The sequence below is a fragment of the Ctenopharyngodon idella genome, chromosome 10 (assembly GCF_019924925.1).
Source record: "Ctenopharyngodon idella isolate HZGC_01 chromosome 10, HZGC01, whole genome shotgun sequence".
Lineage (NCBI taxonomy): Eukaryota > Metazoa > Chordata > Actinopteri > Cypriniformes > Xenocyprididae > Ctenopharyngodon > Ctenopharyngodon idella.
Window position 1 is genome coordinate 42,552,126 of NC_067229.1, and position 22,925 is coordinate 42,575,050.

General features: G+C 37.5%; 1 protein-coding gene across 1 annotated transcript in view; it reads right to left on the reverse strand.

Moving 5' to 3' along the window:
• Window positions 1-22,925, reverse strand: part of nrip1b (nuclear receptor interacting protein 1b) — a 65,513-nt gene that overhangs the window by 32,509 nt on the left and 10,079 nt on the right. The window contains exon 2 of the mRNA XM_051909464.1: window positions 16,131-16,241. The gene's annotated coding sequence lies outside the window, so the exon portion shown is untranslated. The remainder of the gene's footprint in view (window positions 1-16,130; window positions 16,242-22,925) is intronic.

Sequence of the window (22,925 nt, forward strand, 5' to 3'; positions counted from 1 at the left end):
AAGCAATGAAGATAAAAAAATATATATTAAAATTATTATCCAGTTATGTTACAAGCAAAACTACGAAAACACAACAAAATCTGGCATTGTAGTAAAAAAAAAAAAGTAACATGAACCAGGATACAAAATGCAAAACATTAAAATAAATAATTTTATTAATTAATCAATGCAAAAGTATACACAATCTGGCATGGTAAAATGTACAAAAAAAAAAAAAATAAGATAAATAAAAAACAACCTGAATCAGGCTTTATGAAAACCATTCCTTTAAACTGAGAGTAAATGACACAGGTGATCACCACACAGCATCCAAAGTCATGACCTAGATAAAGATGTATTCATAAATAATCAGACAGGCATGAAGGCATAAGATTTAATATTCTGTTTTTGCAGGGCTCCAAATATACGTCTATAAATAGCCCTCACAGGATTATATCTTGAACAGGAAGCTTTCAGAGCGCTCAGCGACTGATCATCGCAGGTATTAAAGCGAGCGTTACACTCGCAGGGGTTCAAAGTCCGTCTGAGCACCCGTTAGCCTCTTGATATCTCCATGATATGTGTCAGAAAGAGGTGGGAGGCAGTTTCATCCTTTTTTCCTAGTCTTTTTCGCTCCCTGAGGCTCAAAGACACAAAAAGTCTGAGGCGAGAGAGACAAGAACGTCTCTGAACAGCGTCTCTGGTGCATTCATGCCATAAAAAATGGTTTCCGAAACGACGTTCCCTGCGTTAATCAAAATTGATGAGTGATTTGAGCTTGTCGTTTCATGAATAAATAAGTTTAAAAGCTCCCCGGTGACTGACGGGAAAGAGAGTATTTACTCTAGATGTCCCTCTTTACATCTTCAGCATTTAACCTACATTCGCAGGCTCTCAAACACTTTGGCTGTCACTTCTGTGTCTTTGCTCAAATTTGAAATCTAGGTTGCCGCTGGTGTGCGTACGTGTGAGGAAATGCGGCGAAATCTAGCAGAAGGACAAGTCCCGGCCTGTCACAGAGAGATGGTTCGCGGTCTATCCTTCCTCGCGCTTTCCGAGCGTGTCTTCTTGACCTACTTTGTGGTCTTTGGTTAATCCCTGGATACGAGAGAGAGAGAGCGAGAGAGTGGTCTGGGAGGGGCTGCTTTGCTTTTCTTCTGCCTCATTTGACTATCAGATGGAAAGGACAGAGCCCCTTGTAAAAACATTTCCAGGCAGCCGTGAGATTTGAATGTGCCATCACAGCACTCTCTGCCGTTGTTATTCTTTCGCTCTCTGATCTTTTCCCTACTGCGATCCCGAAGATCTTTTTCTCTGAGGAGGCATCGCATGTGTCTGAGTTGTTACTGACACCGAGACATGGTTCTCATCAGGTGACAAACAAGCTCTGACATCTTTCCTGTCATGTTGCGTCTGGCCTTGTTTCTAACTTAACACGCCATTCTCTGGAGATGCCACTGATATTTTTTTCTTTTTTCTTTTTGTAGGCCGGTCTTTTCTACGAGAAGGACGCTTTTCCTTGTGGACTTTGTTGTGCATCAGAATCTTTTCAGATTGAGATAAACACATTATAAAAGCCAGTGTATCGGCTTTCTAAGTGACACAGTTGGGTGAGATTTTATTACTGAGCGTTAAAAGGATCGAGTTATTGAACCTCTTGTCATCCTTGTCCGTGTCAGATTGCTGATGTTGTAGTTGATAGGGGATCGTGTTTGTGTTTAGGACATGTGTTACAGACCTCAGTTTCCACTGTGGATGAAACAGAAGGAACTCTGTATGGAGGTTTCTACTTTTCTACCCAAAAATTTAACCTATGTCACTATTTACTCACCCTCAAGAGATTTAATACAACTTGTGTGTTTTTTTCCAAGTCTGAAGTCATGTGATAGAGCTATGACTGAACTTGTAACTTTCAAATCCAATATGGTGGCTACATCAGTGCATCAAATATAATGTCAATTACATGACCAAACATTATTGGTTCTTATGACCAAACATCATTTAAAATACATTTTTAAAGTTATTGTATGGCTTTAGAGCACTTGGAATACATCAAATATTGAAGATTCACTTATATTATTATATTTTTCATGTTAATGATGATACTATGGAGCCCCTAAAGGGACATGGTGAAGGGAAAAAAATTTGACATGGAGGAAAAATTATATGCCAGTGCTTTTGTGCTCCTCCGAGAATCTTTGCTTTCACTCACAAAACTTTTGCGTACCCCTGAGAAACTTTGCGTTTGCTGGGAAAGAACGCAAAAGTTTTGTAAGCGAATGCAAATTTTCTTGTTGGGACAACGCAAAAGTTTTGTGGGGGAATGCAAAAGGAATGACATATGATTTTTCCTCCCATCTCACATTTTTTCCATCACCATATGATGGAACAATGGGCTCTGTATGATGCTGATAAATATTGAAAATATTATATTAAAGATAATTAAAATGATAGATAATTAAAATTATATTAATTAGAGGTTGACTGAAATATTGGCACCAATAGTTGCTTTTTGGAACTCCCAGTTAACGAGAAAAATCAACACTAATGGTTGCAGATCATTTTTTGTTTAATTTGTTCATGTTCTTTCTTTCTGTTCATTGAAATGTTTCATTTAAATTACTGATTTTAAAAAAACTATTGGCCAATTAATCAGTTATTAGCCAGATTTTCCAATTTCTTTATCGGCAAAATCTAATATCTATCTACCCCTAATGTTAATAATTTTAACTATTACATATTTTATATTATAGTATAAGATAAAAATAATATTATATACTAATATTATATATAAATTTGAAATATTATATACAATATTTTGTCTAAATATATTAAAAATAAAACATGAACATGAAAACAACATGAAAATGGATATTTAATTTAAGATTTGCTAAAGATTACATTTAACAGTATTATTAAATGATTAGTGTTTTAGTAAAGATTAACTGAGTGTTAGATAATGGTAAAGGTAATCTAAAAGTAAAAACAGAGGAAATGGTGCAGGGATGACATCAAAACCTGGAAGACTAATTCGCCAGTGGTACCCTCAAGATTTTCCTGGGTTTTTGTAATGGGCTTTTTCAGTTTATGAGTAAAATAAGGTCTGTGGTAAATATAACTTGATGATACTTTGACATTGGCTGCATCCGAAAACTTAGGCAGCTCACTTGTTGCCTCAGTGCCCTATCACCCTGTTGAAAAAACAACAACATTTGCTGGTTAGGTATACAGAAGCATGGCAGCTGGTCCTGAGCTGGTTATAAGTTGGTCATGAGCTGGAGCTAGTTGCATAGGACCAGCACTTGACCAGTTTAAACCAGCTCATGACCAGCTAAGGGCCAACTAAGGACCAGCTTAAACCAGCTCAAACCAGCTGCCATGCTTCAAAACATACCTAACCAGCATGTGCTGTTTTTTTCAACAGGGCAGGCAATGACATTTAATGAGGTTTAATGATCTACAGCAAAATAGAGCGAGCTTTGGTGATAACTAAGCAAATGTTTAAGTACTACAATAGTAATTTCTCGCTAGAAATGACATCAAAAGTAGAAAAACAATGGTCAAAAATTTATATTTACACACAAACTGACCACCAACCGCAACTTTCAGACACCATCTTTATTTTTTAGCTCTACTGTCAGGATTGTGGGATATCAAAGGCAGCAAAGGATACATCTACAGTATGCTGCCTTCAAAAATCGATCAGATGAAGGCATCTCATGAGACAGGAAATGAAGCTAACTTTGGATTCGGACATGCCTTGATGCCTTCCTACCTTGGAATGTGTTCTCCATTTTTCAGTTTTCGGATGCAGCCATTTTATTCTACAACGAAAACTGCTCAAACAGCATTCAGGTTTTGGAATGACATGAAGGTGAATAAAAAGTGACAGAATTTACATTTATCATTGAATCATTCCTTTGACATGTCTATATTATTAACCAAATTGAGAGAGATGAAATATCAACAAACGTCTATAACGATAAGTACACCCAAAGGTCACGTCCTAATCAAGTTCTGGAAGGTCAAAAGCAGCCTTTGACTTTAAAACAGCCCAATCTGCATTGTTTGCATGAGGCCCACCTGTGGGGGAAACTCAGCTGTCAGCGAGACCCCCCTCACCCAGTGAGCCGATCAGAGGACAAAAAGACAACTCCGCAAGGTTACACTGCCTCTCTCTCCCGCTCTAGACCGATCGCTCAGGGGGAGGAGGGGGAGAGTGGCCATGGCCCCCCCGGGCACATTTCCTCTGTTCCCACGGGGGCATTGACATTCAATTGCCCCTGTTTGCTCATTATCAGAGCAGCATGGAACAGTCTGAGGCTGTTTTAACAGGCCGTACGTAGTAGAGATAAAACTCCCTGTTCAAGGGGGTAGTCTGCAGTCCACAACAACCCTGTCTCACTCTCTCTCTCTCTCTGTTTTTCACACATACTCACATTATCATTCTCTCTCACATGTGTCAATGTTGAAAACAAGCAATGTGATCCAACAAAATTAGAACGTTGGATCGCATTGCTTGTTTTATGTATATTTTTCAAACATATAAAAAATATAAATATATAAGACTTTATGCATGCCCATATACTGTTTTGTCAAATATATCATCTCCTTAAGGTTGGAATACACTACGCGACTTTTGCTCAGATTTTCCCCCCGATTTGCAGTCTTGAAACACGAAAATCATGTAGTTTATAATGAGCACGGACTTGATTTTTTAGCTTCAGACTATGATTCCATCCAGTCGAAGGATATCAAAATATCTTATTTTGAACCGATAAATAATTTACTGCCACTGTGTGAATAATACGTAATCATGTAACCAATAAAAAGTAACTGTAGTCTATATTTTAAAATCTAATATCTAATTACAAGTACTTAATTTTTGGAATCTGATTACGTAATCCAGATTACATGTAATCAGTTACTACCCAGAACTGAGCGCATGTGATACAGTCCATTAATGGATGCATTCTAGTTTTGATGTGTCATATCAGTTACTTGCAGTGTAGATATAGTGATACTAGTGCACTTGGACAGCACTGCAGTCCCAGACGTATTTCTTATCCCTCTGAGACGCTCACAGGCAGTCCACTCCGGGGAAATCTCAGCATACGGCACTGCAGATCAATGACTGCTGACTACACTGCTACACAAGTACATTTCCATGACACTGTGATATCAATGACATATTGCTTTTGGTGTGTGTATGTGTTTGATTGTCATCACATGTGCATAGATAGATTGAAAATATGAATATTCTAGGTAAATATCATAGATTAAATAAATAAAGTGAGGTGGAATGCATTGACCAGACAAATACAAATGGAGTTTAAATGAGTCACATCAACCTTGCGCTTCAGTCAATAGCAGCCGTGACCCTTCATAGTGTGAAAGCGATGACCTTTTTGACCCCTCATTGCCCCACTGTTATCTGCGTCCGGCAAACAATTATAGTCTCTACTGAGAAGTCCATGTGCAGAGTTTTTTTTTGCCATGTTACAAATCAGTTGCAAAATGTCAGCAACATCTGGCCCTCTACAAATATTTTGCTATTAAAAAAGGAAGTTTGTAGCTCCCCTATAATTTATGCTGCAGATCAAATGTTGATGTAAGGATGACCTCTATGCGGCTGTCTGTGATTAAACAGTTTCCAACTGCTGAAAGCAAATTATGGAGAGCAGAGAGATAAAATATTCAGTCTGACCTTCAGATGGCCCTGAAACACAATCTCCTCTGAATAATCTACGGGTCACTAACTTTGTCCTTCACACTGTGAAAATCTCACCCGCCCCTCACACACGCACTCCTCTCTCACTGTCTCGCTCTGTCTCACTGTATTTATCTTCCTCCTCGGCCTTTAAAAGGAATAGTTCATCCAGAAATGAAAATGCTGTCATCATTTACTCAGACTTGTGTCGCCGCAAGCCTGCATGATTTTCTTTCTTCCATGAAACACGGGGAGAAATTTTGAGGAATGTTCATGCTGCTTGAATGTAATGAAAGCATATAGTGGCCTGGCTTCTGTCAAGCAGCAAAAAGCACAAAAAAATGCACCATTAAAACACCAATTGAAGTCAGTATTACTTATGTGCTATATTTCAATTATTCTTTAGCCATATGATAGCTTTTTGTCAAGCTAATGATGTCAAGCTAAGTGTAGCTTCTTTTATACAAAAATACTTACAGCATATGAATTTCAGTTCCTTTTAATTCTGCTTTATTTTAGAAATAATACTGTAAAGTCTACATTGCTTCCTCAATTCAAATTCATATTCAATTTACAATTATATATGCATACAGTTTCTATTGTTAAGTAACACAATTCAGTATTTATTTACACTAAATATAATTTAAAAACTAGAATATAAGTTTATGTATATAACTGAGGTGAAAATATTGTAATAAACAGCGAAATTAAATAAAATATTCCACTATGGAAAAGAACACCTAAAATGTTCTACACTGATCAGTGAGTACTTTTGTGAATCATTTAAATAAACTGTCATTAGAATGAATCAGATTTTCCAAATCTACATATGAGAGAGAGAACCATTTGGGATGATTTGATTCTGTATAATAAATACATTCTAATGCTATTTATGTTAATTTTCCCCAAACCAATTTAGCACAAACACCGCCCCAGATCTGATTTTATTGGTCAACTGAGGCCTTGTCCACACTGATACGTTTTCACTTAAAAACGCATCTTTTTCACGTTTTTGCCTTCCGTCCACACTGAGATGGCGTTTTTGTCAAGGAAAACTGAGCTCTTGAAAACGCTGGATAAATTTGAAAATGCTGTTCTTGCGTTGTAGTCTGGATGGTGAAAACGGAGATAGTTGAAAATTATGACACATGTTTAGGACATGTGATGCATATTGTACCCATAGATATCTATAGTTATACCGGCATTGTTGTGCCTGCTATTTACATTAACAGTATTGCTCAAGTTAAGTGCTCCTTTGTAGAATCTTTGTATTACATTTCTCCAAAGATGACTGAGAATTTACTCTGGACGCAACAGTGAGTGATGCGGTATTATTATTGTGCTAATAAAACGATCGTGCCAGAAGAATAGCGTGAGAACTTTGTTATTTCTGCTCTCTCTGCATCATCTCGTGAGCTTTTAGTATGTTTTACGCATGCGCAGTAAGGTGATTTAAGCGTTTTCAGACATTTCGGCGTGCATGAGCAATTTTTGGAAAACTTTTTCAGACGTTTCAGTGTGGATGAGCAACTTTTGGAAAATGCTTTAAAATGCTAGTGTGGATGATGTCATTTTTAAATGAAAACTTCATTTTCAGGAGTCTCCGGATTAATGTAGATGTAGCCTAAATCAAACAGTCACCGGTCAAGCAAATGTCAGACTTCATGGATTAAAACGATTATTAAAACTTTAAAGTTATGGTTATTGTCAGGATTATGTTTGGTTTCCTTGTCACGTGCTATCGGAATCATTGTAAATATGAGTTTCCTAGTTAAAAATTGGACTTAACTGGTTTAGGAAAAAACCATGCAATGCTACATATGGGAGAGAGAACCGTTTAGGACAAACCGATTCACTAGAATGAATTGGACTACAAAGAGCTACTAATGAGAGAAATATTTAGGATTTGATTAAATGAATGGGACAGTTTTCCAGCACTACACATGAGATGTGACTTTTCAAGTCTCATGACACTTGTGCATTTACACAGCCTCACATCAGATCCACAGACACACACACAGTGTCATTACTGCAGTCAGACCTGCGTCCACGAGAAATATCCCGCAGCGTGCTGCCAGGTGTGTGCTGCTTTTGATGCATGTAACAGCTACAAACCCTCTGCATCTGCTGGAAAATACTGATGTTTCAGCAGCTTTGAGACATCAGTTATGCAGTGTATGATTACAGCATGGCACAAGGCCAGCGGAAACGATCCTGACGCAGACTGGAACTACATGGTGACATTTGAGTCCATCTAATAAACACCTGTGAGGAATAGTATCATGAATTAGTCATTATGTTGGGGACCATACACTGGCCAAGTCATATGGATGTATTTGTCTTGACTTACCTAGTCCAAGGGTAAGTAAACATATTTAATCTTTAGTGAGTTTCAGTGCCATATGGAAGCCAGCGCCTGTTTTATCTAATCTTCAGACAAACCCCACCTGCTGGGGTCGGCCAGGGTGATTCAATCATAGTACTACATAATACCACAGTTACATCAAACACGGATGCATTAAAACCCACAAAGACCACAACTCCAGTTTAAAAAGGAGTACAAAGACATTCCTGCAAAGTCACAGCGCAGACACTGGACAAAGATGAAAGTTTCCAGTGACCATGTGTCGACCGCCTGTGTTTACACACAATATCAAATAAAGTATGCTTTGCAAGGTTATGTGGTCGGCTGTATGCATATCCTTGTTTAACTTTCGTAGGCCAGTAAGGCTGTGCATGTAAACCTCACTCTCCTGATCTCAAGAGGCTCTCTAGCGACTGACGCTAGAGACTGTGGTCTTTAGCCTCCTTGTTACAGTGCCCGACTCCCATGCCGGTGGACCAGGGTTTGAGTCCCGCTTAGAGTAACTTTTGTAGGCTAGTAAGAGCTCTGCGTGTAAACCTCACTCCCCTGATTTCAAGAGGTGCTCTAGAGACTGTGGTCTTTAGCCTCCTTGTTACAGTGCCCGACTCCCATGCCGGCTGACCCAGGTACGAGTCCCGCTTAGAGCAGGCAGTTTGAACAGGAGGGGTTACATTGGTGCCGTGACCCGGAAGGGAGTAAGGTTTAGGGGGGTGAGTGTAACTGTTGTAAGCCAGTAAGAGCTGTGCGTGTAAACCTCACTCCCCTGATTTCAAGAGGCGCTCTAGAGACTGCGGTCTTTGGCCATCTTGTTAGAGCGCCCTACTCCCACGCTGGCTGACCTGGGTTCGAGTCCCGCTTAGAGCAGGCGGTTCGAACAGGAGGGGTTACATTGGTGCCGTGACCCGGATAGGAGTGAGGTTTAGGGGGGTGAGTGTAACTGCAGTAGGTCAGTAAGAGTTGTGCATGTAAACCTCACGCCCCTGATCTCAAGAGGCAATTTAGCGACTGACGATGTTGGTGGACACAGATTCAAGTGCAACATGTTTCTGAATCAACATCTTTGTTGATCCTGGAACAACATTCCAATCAACCAATCAGATCTGAGAGACAAGTTTACAGTTTATGTCCAGTTTAGGCTTATAACCAGGGTTAGGTGCTTCTACATCAGTGTTATTCACCTATCATTTCCCTCTGATTTTAGGGATAACTTATGGGTAGGGTTAGGTTTAGGGGTAGGGGTAGGATTTTCGGACAGGAATGCTGTTCCATGGTCAACAAAATATGTTGACCTAGGAATGCGTCTAACTCGGCAAATTCACTACGTGCATGCATCGTACGACCACTTGTGTTAAGGGTGCCATTTAGGACATGGCTATATTTTCATAGAATTTTTTGGCACTAATTTGTTTTTTCACAATGTGGCAACATTGGCCCATTGTTTAACAGTCAAAAAAGAAATTGATTTGATGGAGCAACAACAAACTACCGTAGATGACAATAATAGGGGGTTAAAAGATAACCGCAACTCTAGTTTAAAGGAGATTTTAAAGATCTTTTTATCAGCCATAACTTGTGGAGAAAATAGCGCTGACACTGGACAAAGATGAAACTTTCCAATTCGCATGTGTCAACTGCTAAGTGTTCAGTCCAACATACTTTGGGTTTTACTTTTAGGCTGCATTTACACTGGCACATAAAAATAAGATTTTTCCAATATGCAACCAAACACATCTGATAAACATTATAGAGGCAAAGCGCACTGGCCTAACTCAAAGACAGACCAAAACCAGAGAGATGATGAGATATAAAACATTTTCCTGCCTTATTAGTTGATGAAATTCATTCTCTGATCTCTCTTTGTAACAGTTACCTAAGTTACATTTTTAATCCACATTACCAGGTGTGTACTTTTTGTGTACAAAAATGTGGATTTTAACTGAATTTAGAAAATTTTTTTTCTTTTTGTTAATTTGATTTATTTAATACTTATAACTAGGATTTAATAAGTCCACACCACAGCTATAATGATAACGGCACAGAGAAAAGATGTCGTTGGAATCACTTTCAGAACTATTTTTGATGCTTTTATATTTATCACTATAGTCATCTTTATACTTATCGTTCTTGCCTTTAGTTTTGCTTCAGTTGCATTTAGGTGACCCTACTGATTTAAAAAAAAATCAAAAAGATTGTGAGGTGTGGATACAGAAGATATTTACCACTCAGATATTTACAATTGGCTAGCGAGAATAGTGAATTATTGGCAGTTAACAGTAGCAACTGTGTTTTCTGTCCTAGTGTGAACTGCTGGCACATTTCCATCTCATTGGCTGCCACCGTTGATGTTTCCATTCTTAATGTAGCCTTTAAAGCTGACGTTTGACACTCTTACCTCATGCAGATGGGAATCGTGTGTGATCTGGAGAAGCTCGCAGCTGTATACTGATAACTTCAATGATCATAATTTGTTGGCATAGACATTAGTGCCAAGCCTCATATAATCTCGGCCAAAATTGTGAAGTTAGTGTACACATCATAAACGCCCTGCGTTATCAAATGCCACTAAATGTTTCACATCAAAGCCAAATGTTTGAATAATTCATGAAGTCTTCATGTTTGTAGTCTGAGAGGGCAAAGAAATCGAGCATATGTCCTGTGCCATGAATGTGATCGAAACTGGATCCGCGTTATGAACCGACTCCAGCTGCAAAGGAGTTACAGATTTGTTGTGCATTCAGCGCAAAGTGAATAACCTTTGTGAATTATTTAGTTTATTGACCTCCGAAAGGTCGTTTCCTGCTGGCGGAGAAAGCGCCAGCTGGTTTGCAGGTGACACGTTCAAGGTCGCACGATCCCTTCGGTTCGTAATGCATTTGTCAGTTGCCGGGAATGAGGGTGGCAAATCGTTCACTTGATTAGCACGACCAATAAGACCTGCCAAAGATAATAAAGCACACAGTGGCTTAAGGAGATGTGTCAAATACCCCCACTGTCTCTCTCTTTCACACGCACACATTCGCTCTATTCTTGTTTTATTGTTCTGAGATGAAGGTTAAAATGTCTGCTGAACAAACAGAATGGGCCAGACCCCGGGCGCAGAAGGCTGGCTGTGCTGGATCCAGGCAGTTCTCGGGCCTGACTCCATTTGGGAGTGTCAGAAGACTGACCGCGGGGCGCCACAGGCACTCTGTGCCTCTCAGAGGGGTGAAAGTGAGGCTAATTCCTGACCAAGCTGTCACACATAATCATCGAGGAAAGCTATGAGCCTTATTAGCACGAGTGTTTTGGCAGTGTGAGGTGCTGCGTTGAGAGAAAGTCTGGATGAATAATAGATGCATAAGGAAGAGAGCGAGAGATAGTGTGGCGGGTTTTGTGATCTGGATATGAGCTCTGTAAGATTGAGGTGTCATGGGAATAGTTCAGCCAAAAAGGAACATTCTGTCATCATTTACTCAACCTCATGTCGCTATGACTTTCCCTCTTCTGAGGAACACAAAAGGTGGTTGTCAAGCTCCAAAATGACAAAAATGCACCATAAAAGTATCATAAAAGTGGTCCAAATGACTTTTGTATGCCACAAGAAAAGGAGAATTAATGCCAACATGAAAATTCTGCTAAATTGATCTTATGCATGGATGAATCATTCACAATATGTTTCATTTATATATGAAGAGTTTGGTTCCAAAACGCGATAAATGGCATTTTAAAAAAAAATTGAGTTTCTGCCAAAATCAGTATTGTATCTGGTCGGTACTGAAAAGTCATTTATTAATTTTGTGCAAAATGCAATATCCGTTGTGTTATTCTGTCATGTTTTCTCCCTTTCTTTCCAAAACGCGACAAACGCCAGTCTCCTTTCTCTGCAGAATGCAATATATCTGCTCAACCAATCACAGCGCACCATTCCAGGCACTGTAAACAGTAATGGCGGCGCTCTGAATACACCCGGCATCCTAGTTTTCCTTATCTACTTTGTACTTTGTGATAAAAAAAAAAACAGAACAATTAATAATTTTGACGGCATTCATGAACCTGTGGTGGTTTCTGCGGTGGGAAAGAAACAGTCATTGAAATGTAATCATTTACGTAAGGAAATTAAGAAGATGAGGCACTCGAGTCGGGAGGAGGAAAAATGCCGGCTGTTGCTTGTTCCATGACAGCATCAAACTTCTGTCATGGTCCCCAAAACTGAATCATGGACAGTTTTTTTAAAAGCCATTTTTAATAACAATGTACTCTGTAAATGTGTTTATTTTAACCGTGCGGTGGGGCCAGGTACTCTGTAATAATCGGTAATGACAAACGGAGACATAATTCATTTATAACATTAACAAGATGACTCGTTGAATTCATTTTGGGAGCGACGACTGAATGTATTTTTAGTCATATAAGATTAGTATTGACAAAGTTCAGAGGCTGTCATATATGTGAATCAACTTACTTTGTTGTGTATTTTCAATATGAAAAATAACTTTTATATTGATGGATTTATTGCATTTTGGGGAAAAACTAATCTGTTTTTATAATAAACCTTTTAAAATCAAAATGTAGGTTTGAATTTTCAATGTTTTTATACCCAAAAGATGCTATGTGAAAGTTTAGTGGTTTTCATCTTGCCACTTTCTTGGTAAAGAAAACACCTTTTTACTCAAATTAATCAAAATGGAGTTATAGCGTTTTGGAACCAAACTCTTCATATACAGCGGGAGGCTTGCCTCCTCTAAGCCCATTGAGTTTTAACAGACCCCTTAAAACATGCGGTGGGTTTGGTGGGGGGTAATTGAGAATGAATGAGGAAAAATCACATGAGAGGAGGCAATGCCTCCATCACGCTGATTGGATATGATTGGTTATGGTTGGATATTATTGGTTTGTGCGATAAATCCCGCCTCTTGTTTTCGTGCACATTCATGATTGGCCTGAATAAAAAAAAATAAATAAAAAAAAATGATGCCGTTAATGGGAAGACTAATTAAAAAGTAAGTAAACAACTCACCCACTTAGATAATACCGCTTCATGTCACATCAAAATCAAACTTAAAATGGCCTGAAAACATGATGACTGTGGGGGGTTTTAGTGAGCAATCAGCTTGGTGAAATTAAAGGTACATTGTTTACCAAGCTTGATGACTGATAATCCGAAAATAAGTTGGCTATTAAAAAGAACAACTCAACATCAGTTCACAAATATAATATATTGTTTAAATTGTTACTGCCTTTATTTATTCTTTTGGAATAAATGTAAAAATGCATAAACCCTGATGAGATTTAGGTATACTTGGTTTCAATAAATAGAACATTACTCACATTGTTAATATAAAAATATAAAATAAAACTGTATTTGTTTTTTGTATGTTATGTGAAGTAATGTTTATTTAACCAGGAAAATGTGACAACATTAAGTGTAACTGGGACATAAATTTACATTTGATTTATATAAAAAACATTAATAAAACTTAAAACTATGAGGACTCCTCATTTCAGAACACCACTGCACACCACTGTTTAAATCATAGCAGTACAGATGTCTGATTCATGAATGAATAGTTTTTTAGGCATATCGTTTCAATGAATCAGCATCCACTTGAATACGGTATGAATGATTTGTTCACAAATCAGACTGATCTGGTTCTCTAGTTCGACTCTTGCTGAATTCAGAACCGCATACTAGCATACTACTCTTACTATTTCTGCAATAGAAAGATGTGGTAAAAATAGTATGAGTAGTATACTAGTATGCAGTTCTGAATTCAGAATTAAACTCAATGATTCGGTTACACAATGGTTAACAGCCTCCTCTAGGGGAAAATTATTAGTGAATAACTACTTAACTACTTTAGTCTGTTCATAACCTAAAGTTATCATATGACTTCAAAAGACTTTCTTGTCATTTTGGTGCTGACAACCCCAGTTTTAATTATGAAATTTTAATATATTGCAAAAAATTACCAGGATATCGTTCAAAAAATTCACCTTTTGTGTTCCACAGAAGAAAGAAAGTCATACAGGTTTGGAATGCGGGTAAGAATTTTCATTTTTTTGGTGATCTATCCCTTAAGACATCTCACTTTTGACTGCATTATATTAAACACTGATAATGGAAGATCAGTGCAGTGCCTGAATCTGGAAAATCATGTCTGTCCTCTGCATGCTGGGGTTGGGCTGCATGCAAAGGTCACAATAAGGTCATATTTATCAGGCAGTGAGACGATAGGGATCACACAAACATGCATTGAACCATTTGTGCCATTAACCCTGAGCCTTCCCCAGAGACTGAGCTGAGCGTGGAAACAAAAGGGTTGAAAAAGATCTGAATTGTAACTGACCAGGATTTGACATTACTGTGACGACATGTTTTGAAACGTACAATTCATGCTCCTATTGATTTTATTTGCACCAAACAAGTTGTCCGAATGCTGCATGAGCTAATGTCAGCAGCAAAAAGCTATATTTCATCACCCACTCAGACAAAACAAGAGAGAAATGCACTTTTTAGTGTTGCTTAGTATTTTCTATTTCTCAGACACAACTGTTCTCATCTCAGCCTCATAAACACGTACATAGAATCCTGATGGATCTCTTCAAGGGAAAATGATCCAGTCTCACTGAGGGACGTGCGTTAAAGGTCACTCAGCTGGAGAACGGGCTCTCACAGTGAGCTGAACTCTCTGACTGCAGTTTGATTCATGAGCTCACAACACACTGAGGTTTCATTTGATTTAGAGGGAAGATGCGAACAGAAATCTCATTTTAATCATTTACATTTTCACTCTGGATGTCATATTGTCTTAAAAGGCTATAAAATGTCCTTAGTTTTAACACACATGATTCATTAGTGGACATTATTCTAAAGAGAAAGTGTGTTTGTTTTTTCTTTGTCAAAATGTAGTCTGAAACTTTTCTTTTGTTGATGTAATGAAGGTTGCGGATGAAAGAAAAAAAAATATATATCCAATAATGTCATATTTTATCATGTTATATTTTACCAAGATATATTTTCATTAACCAATCAAAACCTGATGGATAAAATCAAGTACCGTCCTAAATAATTTAATTCTAAATATTATTTTTTCACTTGGAAAAATGAAAGCTAAAGAAATACAGTACTGTTCAAAAGTTTGGCCTCAGTAAGATTTTTAAAAAGAAATTAATACTTTTATTTAGCAAAGATTCATTAAAATGGTCAAAAGTGACAGCAAAGACCTTTATAATGTTACAAAAATATATATTTCAAATAAACACTTTTCTTTTGAACTTTCTATTCATCAAAGAATCCTGAAAAAAACGTATGTAAATGTAAATAACATCATATTAGAATGATTTCTGAAGGATCATGTGACACTGAAGACTGGAGTAATGATGCTGAAAATACAGGATAAACTACATTTTAAAATATATTAAAAAATAGAAAACAGTTATTACTGATATTTCACAATATTTTACTGTATTTTTTATCAAATAAATGCAGCCTTTGTGAGCATATGAGACCTCTTTTAAAAACAATAATAAACCTTCCCGACCCCAAACTTTTGACCGGTAGTTAATGTTAAATTACAGTAGTAATGGTTGCAAAGCACAATTCTTGTTGACTTTAATGACTAATGTTTGTTGGTCATATTTCAACCTTTATTCTTTGAAACAAGGAAAATCAAAGAACACTCTGAACAGTGAAAGTAATGACTGTGCTGAATCCTGAGAGGTTCCCTCAGTGCAGCAGTAATGGAAGCTGTTGACCTCTTTATTACTCTGAACTTCTGCAGGTTGCTCTGCTTCGACATCTCTTCCAGACAACTCTGTTTCAGAGCTCATTTGCAACAAGACAGCCTATTGTAATAGCACAGAAAACTGTATTGATTTTGCCACTAACAGCGTGGTGGCTCCCATTGATCAGGACTAAACACTTATTATTCAGAGTTCCCAGAATGCTCTGCTGGCTGACACAAGCTGCAGGTCTCACTTATGAGGTCTGGATGGGGCTTGTGTGTCCTCATTTTACCAGTGTACATTTTTTAGAGGAAGAAAATGAGAAAAGGATAGTTTGCCCAAAAAATGAAAATGCGATCATTATTTACTTACCCTCAAGTTGTTCCAAACCAGTTCTTTCTTCTGTGGAAAACAAATGGAGATATTTTGACAAATGTTCATGCTGCTCTTGCCAATACAATGGATTTGAATGGAGACAGGATGCTGTTGAGTTCCAAAAGAAAGAAAAAAGCATCAAAATATGTGTTACATTACAAGTTTTCTGAAGCCATACAACAGCTTTGAACCCTAACCTATTAAATAAATAAATAAATGAAAAAATTGATTGAGAAACATGAAAAGTAATACATGTTGAACAACATGAGTTTGGATAAATGAGAGAATGATAAACTGACATATTTTACCATTAAAATAAACAATCTGCGCAAAATGTAACTTTATTTTTTTTGTAACTCACTTCTTTTTTACCTTTAACAATTATCAAAAATAAAAATAAATGAATACAATAATTAAATATTAGTATATTACAATAAATAACAAATTATTATAATATTATATATGTTAAGTTGCAACAAATTGTAATTTAAATAATAAATTCAAATAAATGTGTAATAATAAATTCAAATAATAATTTAAATTATTATTTTATTTATTATTACATATTATATTACGTTATATAATAATAAATGTATGCAATATAAAAAAATATAAAAATGAAATATTTTTGGAGGGACTTTGAATTCAAATACGTGACCCTGGACCACAAAACCAGTCATAAGGGCCAATTTTTTGAAATTGAGATTTATACATCACCTGAAAACTGAATAAATAAGCTTTCCATTGATGTATGGTTTGTTAGGATAAGACAATATTTGGCCGAAATACAACTATTTGAAAATCTGAGGGTGCAAAAAAATCAAAATATTGAGAAAATCGCCTTTAAAGTTGTCCAGATGAAGTCCTTAGCAATGCATATCAACTCACAAAAATACATTTTTGATATATTTACGGTAGGAAATTTACAAAATATCTTTATGGAACATGATCTTTACTTAATATCCTAATGATTTTTGGCATAAAAGAAAAATTTATAATTTTGACCCATACAATGTATTATTGTTGGCTATTGCTACAAATATACCCTTGCGACTTATGACTGGTTTTGTGGTCCAGGGTCACATATATTTGATTAAAAAATTTGCACCGCTGGTTGGTTTGTTTGTCTGCTGCTCTATGTAATGTAACACTAACTGCATGTTCTCTTTCTAAGGGTTTAACCTGTCAAACGTCAGGACTCTGTCAGTCAGCTGATTCTTTTTGCCCAGCTGTGAGCTTGTGAGGAACAAAATCAATGCGCCAGAGTAAAATCACTTGGTGGAAGACATGAGACAGCCGCGGGCCCCCGCGCTTACCTGAGTTCCATTTCATGCATCAGCTGTCTTAACACAAACACAGTGAATTTACACACGCGCGCACACATACACACACTTCTAATGTCTCAACAACACTGGCAATGTTCTGTACAGCTGTGACCTGTTCTGGCCCTGAGGGAATCCCAGTAAAGACAAAACAGCAGTATCCACACACACACACACACACAACCACACACACAGACCCACATATGCAAAGCATTCAGATTGTCTCTGTCTCGGACCGCCCAATGTCAGCTGTGCAGGGACTACACAGGAAGCTGCGCAGACAACTGCAATAAAACTGTCCAACTAATGAAAGCCGGACCCAGATTAACCCCTCACATTAACTCTGCCAATGCTGGATACACAAAACCTCCCCTCATCTCCACTTTGGGATCAAACTTGATGCTTTTATGGCCACCCGGAGGAAAATGTTATTGCTCAGAGGTTGCTCTTTAAAGGGATAGTTCACCCAAAAATGAAACTTATCCCATGATTTACTCACTCCCAAGCCATCCTATGTAGGTGTATATGACTATCTTCTTTCAGACGAACACAATCGGAGATGTATTTAAAAATATCCTGGCTCTTCCAAGCTTTATAATGGCAGTGAAAGGGGGGGCGAGATTTTCAAGCCCAAAAAAAAATGCATCCATCCATCATAAAAATAATCCATATGGCTCCAGGGGGTCAATAAAGGCCTTCTGAAGCGAATCGATGGGGTTTTGTAAGAAACGACTAAAACTTTATTAAACCTTTAATAACTATCGATACCGATATCGATACTATCGTACGCATCGATTTGTGGCAGAAGAGTAACCCCCGACCCGACGCATGACGAACACGGAAGAGCATAAGATAGAGCAAAACAAAACATCAGTCAAGAATTAGAAGTCTAAAACAAGAAATTTTAAAGAGAAATGTCAGAGGATTTTAATATAAGAGAAGCGGAGCTTGAGTTTGTTGCCCACCCCTATTTGTTTAAACGCGGGAGGCATCTAAGCTTACGATGCTCTTACCTCGTTCGTCATACATGCCGTCTGGGGTTACTCTTGTGGCGCAAGTCAACTTGCGTTGTACGTGTATGGTCGTCTGCCGGGAGCTAGTTATTTTAGTTTATAAAGTTTTAAATATGGATGTTTTTCTCACAGAAACCCATCGCTTTGCTTCAGAAGGCCTTTAATAACTGTGAGCCATATGGATTATTTTTATGATGATAGATGCATTTTTTTGGGTTTCATTTAAATAAGTTATGAAGTCAAATATCGAGCTTCTGCCAGACCACCTTCCGTATACAAGTTACGAAGAAAGTGTAAACTGGCGCTGCGTCAATTACACTTTTTCTGCAAGGTTAACAGGAAACGCGCATGACGTAGCGTAAGCTTTGTGAACTGCAAGAGGTTTACATTTCTGCGTACGTTGATTCGACTTCATAACTTGTTTAAATATGGATTTTTTTTACACAAACGCATCGCTTCGCTTCAGAAGGCCTTTATTAACACTCTGGAGCCATGTGGAGTACACGTTTATGATCAATGGATGTGGATGGAAGCACTTTGTTCAGCTCATACTCACTGAACCCTATCAATGCCATTATAAAGCTCAGGATATTTATTAATATTTATTCAATTGTCTTCGTCAGAAACAAGAAAGTCATATACACCTAGGATGGCTTGAGGGTGAGTAAAGGTTGGGCTAATTTTCATTTCAAAGTGAACTAATCCTTTAAATGACAACTGTTTAAACTGATCAAGAATAACAAAAACAGCCCAGTGTACCAAGAGACTCATGTTCTTTAAGTCCGATAACATGCTGCTAGATGGACAATATCAACAAATTCAAATATCGCAATTGTTTCTCCTAGACAGCAATGAGATTAACTGGAGACCAAACTGAGACTCAGTCTCCCGCTTTTCATATTTTTCTTCTGAGAAAAAAAAAAAATTAATATCCTGCATGTCACCTTAACAATGTCACAAACTTTTCAAATTTGCCAAAAAACAAAAGCCTGCAATCAAAAGTGAGAGATTTCAATTAAATCTTCTGGGAAGAAATTCTATCTACAAGATTTTCATAGTGACCTCTGAGCAATAGAAGTTTTCCTTTAGTAGAACCACCACACTTTAGTTTCTGAAGAGTCATTTTGAAACATTTGCATTTTCTCTAATGATTTATGGAAAATAAAGTCTTGACTCATTTGAACTGCCCCCTGAATTTACCTGAGAAATATCTACTGAAAGCAGACAAGTAAAATCGAGTTTAATGAGACAAACAATTCATTTACATAAACCATTGCAAAGACTCTGTCCTTGACTCAACAACGTCTATCTATCTATCTATCTATCTATCTATCTATTGCATCAATTAGTCTTACAGATGCATCTCGTGTCTCTGGTTTCTCTCCAGCAAGTGAGAACAAACCCCTGCATGCCAGGCCACAGCTGTGTGTGTTGGGGTCACAGTGGGGGATAATAGCCTGCCACGGGTGACTATTTGTTAAACAATTGTAAAATGCAAATGGATGTATTCTCTAGGCACTGTACCAACAAAAGACCAATGCGAGAGGTCATCCATGCTGTCAGGAAGAGGGCAGCGGACTCTGCTTTTAAGAAAACGATGCCATTGTAACCAGTCATCTGGCAGAAACATCACCTGTTCTGATTACAGGGACACTCAAACAAAAAATATCAGGGTGACTAGTTTTACAAACAAGCAAAACTACTACATTTTAAGATTTTATATATATATATATATATAAAAAGTTTTTAGCACGTCAAACACAGAAAGAAGTTTAACAGAATGTTAATGCTGCTGCTTTTCTATACATTGAAAGTGAAGGGTGAGCAAGGGCGGACATGACATCTTTTTGTGGGAACTATCTGAAGCTCTAAAGCCTAACACAAGCAACAATTTCAGGTAGAATACATATTTACTCTCTGTTTAGAGCAAATTTAGATTGAGTATCAGCCTTTTCAAAGACAATCCCTTCAGAACATGAGCACGTCTGTGTTCGCCAGTAGATTTGACATTGTGCCCGACTGCCGTGCGCAAACATTACAAGGTGGCCTGGTTTCCTTTCTCTAGATTTTGGCAGGAGATGATTCTGTGCGGTTCAGGGTCACCCTGATTCCTGACAACTTTCTCTCCTTCTTCTTCTTCTTCTTCATCGTCGTCCTCTCGTCCCCCCTCCTCTTCCTCAGCTCTGTTTGTTTTTGTTCTCTTATCTCTCTCCGGCTCTGCTGTCCCCTGAAGCTGTCTAAGCCATCGTTTTGTCCTTGTGCTGCCAAAAAGAAATCTGAAGGATTGGCTGGCACTGGCTGAGTTTGCAAAACTCCTAGGCTGGAAAGTAGGACACCAACCAATAGTGTCTGATAATGTCTGATAATCAAATAGAGCTTCACTAACCGTACACAAGATGTCCACACTTCAGTTGTGATTTAAGATAAACCAAAGATTCATTTTCATTTGAATATGCTAAAATAAAGGAACTGTATGATTATATGTGATCATATATGATTTTATATATACAGTCAAACCAAAAATTATTCAGACATTTTTGATATTTGTGATATATTTTTACTAGTGGGTGCAGGACACTATAGTTCATTTATGTGAGGATAGCAAAATAAAGTAAACTGTGACATTATACACAAAAATTCTTCATACAGTGGACTACCAGTAAAATTGTTAAAAAATTTGGAACCAAAAATTATTCAGACACTTTGACCTGACTATGTTTTGCTTGTGTTATCTGACATAATTAAGATAATTTTTTTTCTGACACAGTTTAACTCTGAGATCTTGTCATATTTTATTACCATTTTTTTAAACTATAGTGAATAAACTGAATTAATGAATGAAATGTTCAAGGTGTCTGAATAAATTTTGTGTGTGTGTGTGTGTGTGAGACAGAAGCGCGTAATCAAAACTTAATTCAAAATATTAATAAACACTAAAAATAGTACATATATACACTCTTAAAAAAGCTGGGTTGTTTCAACCCATGTTTGAGTAAAAAACTGACAAATCCAACCATTGGTTTGAATTTTTTAATTAAATTTTTAATTTTGGGTTTGTCCACATTTGACCCAAGCATGGATTGAAACAAACCAGGTGAAGGTGTATTTACTGGCCAAAGACGAAACACAACAACATCTATAAAGTAAATAGTTGCATTTCCATTCATCCACTGCCATCATGTTCAGGTCAGAAAGTTGTCCTTCTGCCCTGTTCACATGCTTCATCAGACATCATACAAATAACAGCCTTGAGAAACAACGAACATCCGCTCACCCCATACGGAAAGGTGATAGAGAGAGAGAGCAAAACTTGCCCGTCCTCAGGAGGGCTGTAAAAATTGATGTGCCCTTTTGGCTTTGCTGGCACTGACCTCCACATCAGACACAGAGTGATGGCTGCAGTTTTACAGCACGTCCAAGGCCCGATCGGCTGATTTTCAACAGTTATCAAGGATTCCACAGAGGGCATTTAACTTGGACGTTGCCCAGAAACTCAAAGCGGAGCTTGTTATGTCTGAAGGGTATGTCATGATTTTTAACTAGCGGTAGATGTCCAGCAGCGTAAAGCACAATTAACTCTTGAAGGTAACAAAAAAAAGAGGCATTTTGGGAAATCAACACCTTCTAAAACTATCCCTTCCCTGATAGAAGCAATGAGAGCCTTTATCTATCGCATGCCTGGGAATAATTACTTTTTTTTTTTTTTTTTTTTTTTTTTACCTCAGCCATTTTGTTGCTAGCTGATAATAACAGTGGTCCCTGGTGAATTCTTATTAGGGTTTGTTGACCTTGAGAAAGCACATTGACACACCATTGACATCTTAACTAAGACCGGAACATGCTTCTAGAATCCTTCTCGCTTCATCTGCTTGCACCAACTGAAGTGGAAAAACCAGTGGAGGTTCAGGAAGTATAGGTATAAACTAGAATTTTATGAGGTGTTGGAAGGACAAGACGTCTCCTGATACCCACCACAACCCCCCCGACCTCCGGCATTTACTCCCCACAGTCGTCCCTCCAGTGACTAGGATTTTGTCAAGTAAAACTCATCAAATATTCTTGTTGGACACCAGAATTGAATGTCTTTTAAATTCCAATTCAGTTGTAATTCAATCTGAATTCAAGGAAGTAAGAAAATGAGAATGAAATTCAATATATGCTACCATATACTTTTTTTATGAAAATGATACTTTTTTCAGCAAGGATTCATTAAATTGATCAAAGGTGTCAGTAAAGACACTTTTAATGTTACAAAAATATGAAGCAGCACAAATGTTTTCAACATTGATAATAATAAGAAATGTTTATTGAGTTCCAAATTCAGCCTATTAGAATGATTTCTAAAGGAAATCATGTGACTGGAGTAATGATGCTGAAAGTTCAGCTTTACCATCACAGGAATAAATTACATTTTAAAATATATTAAATAGAAAAGTGTTAAATAAATGCAGCCTTAG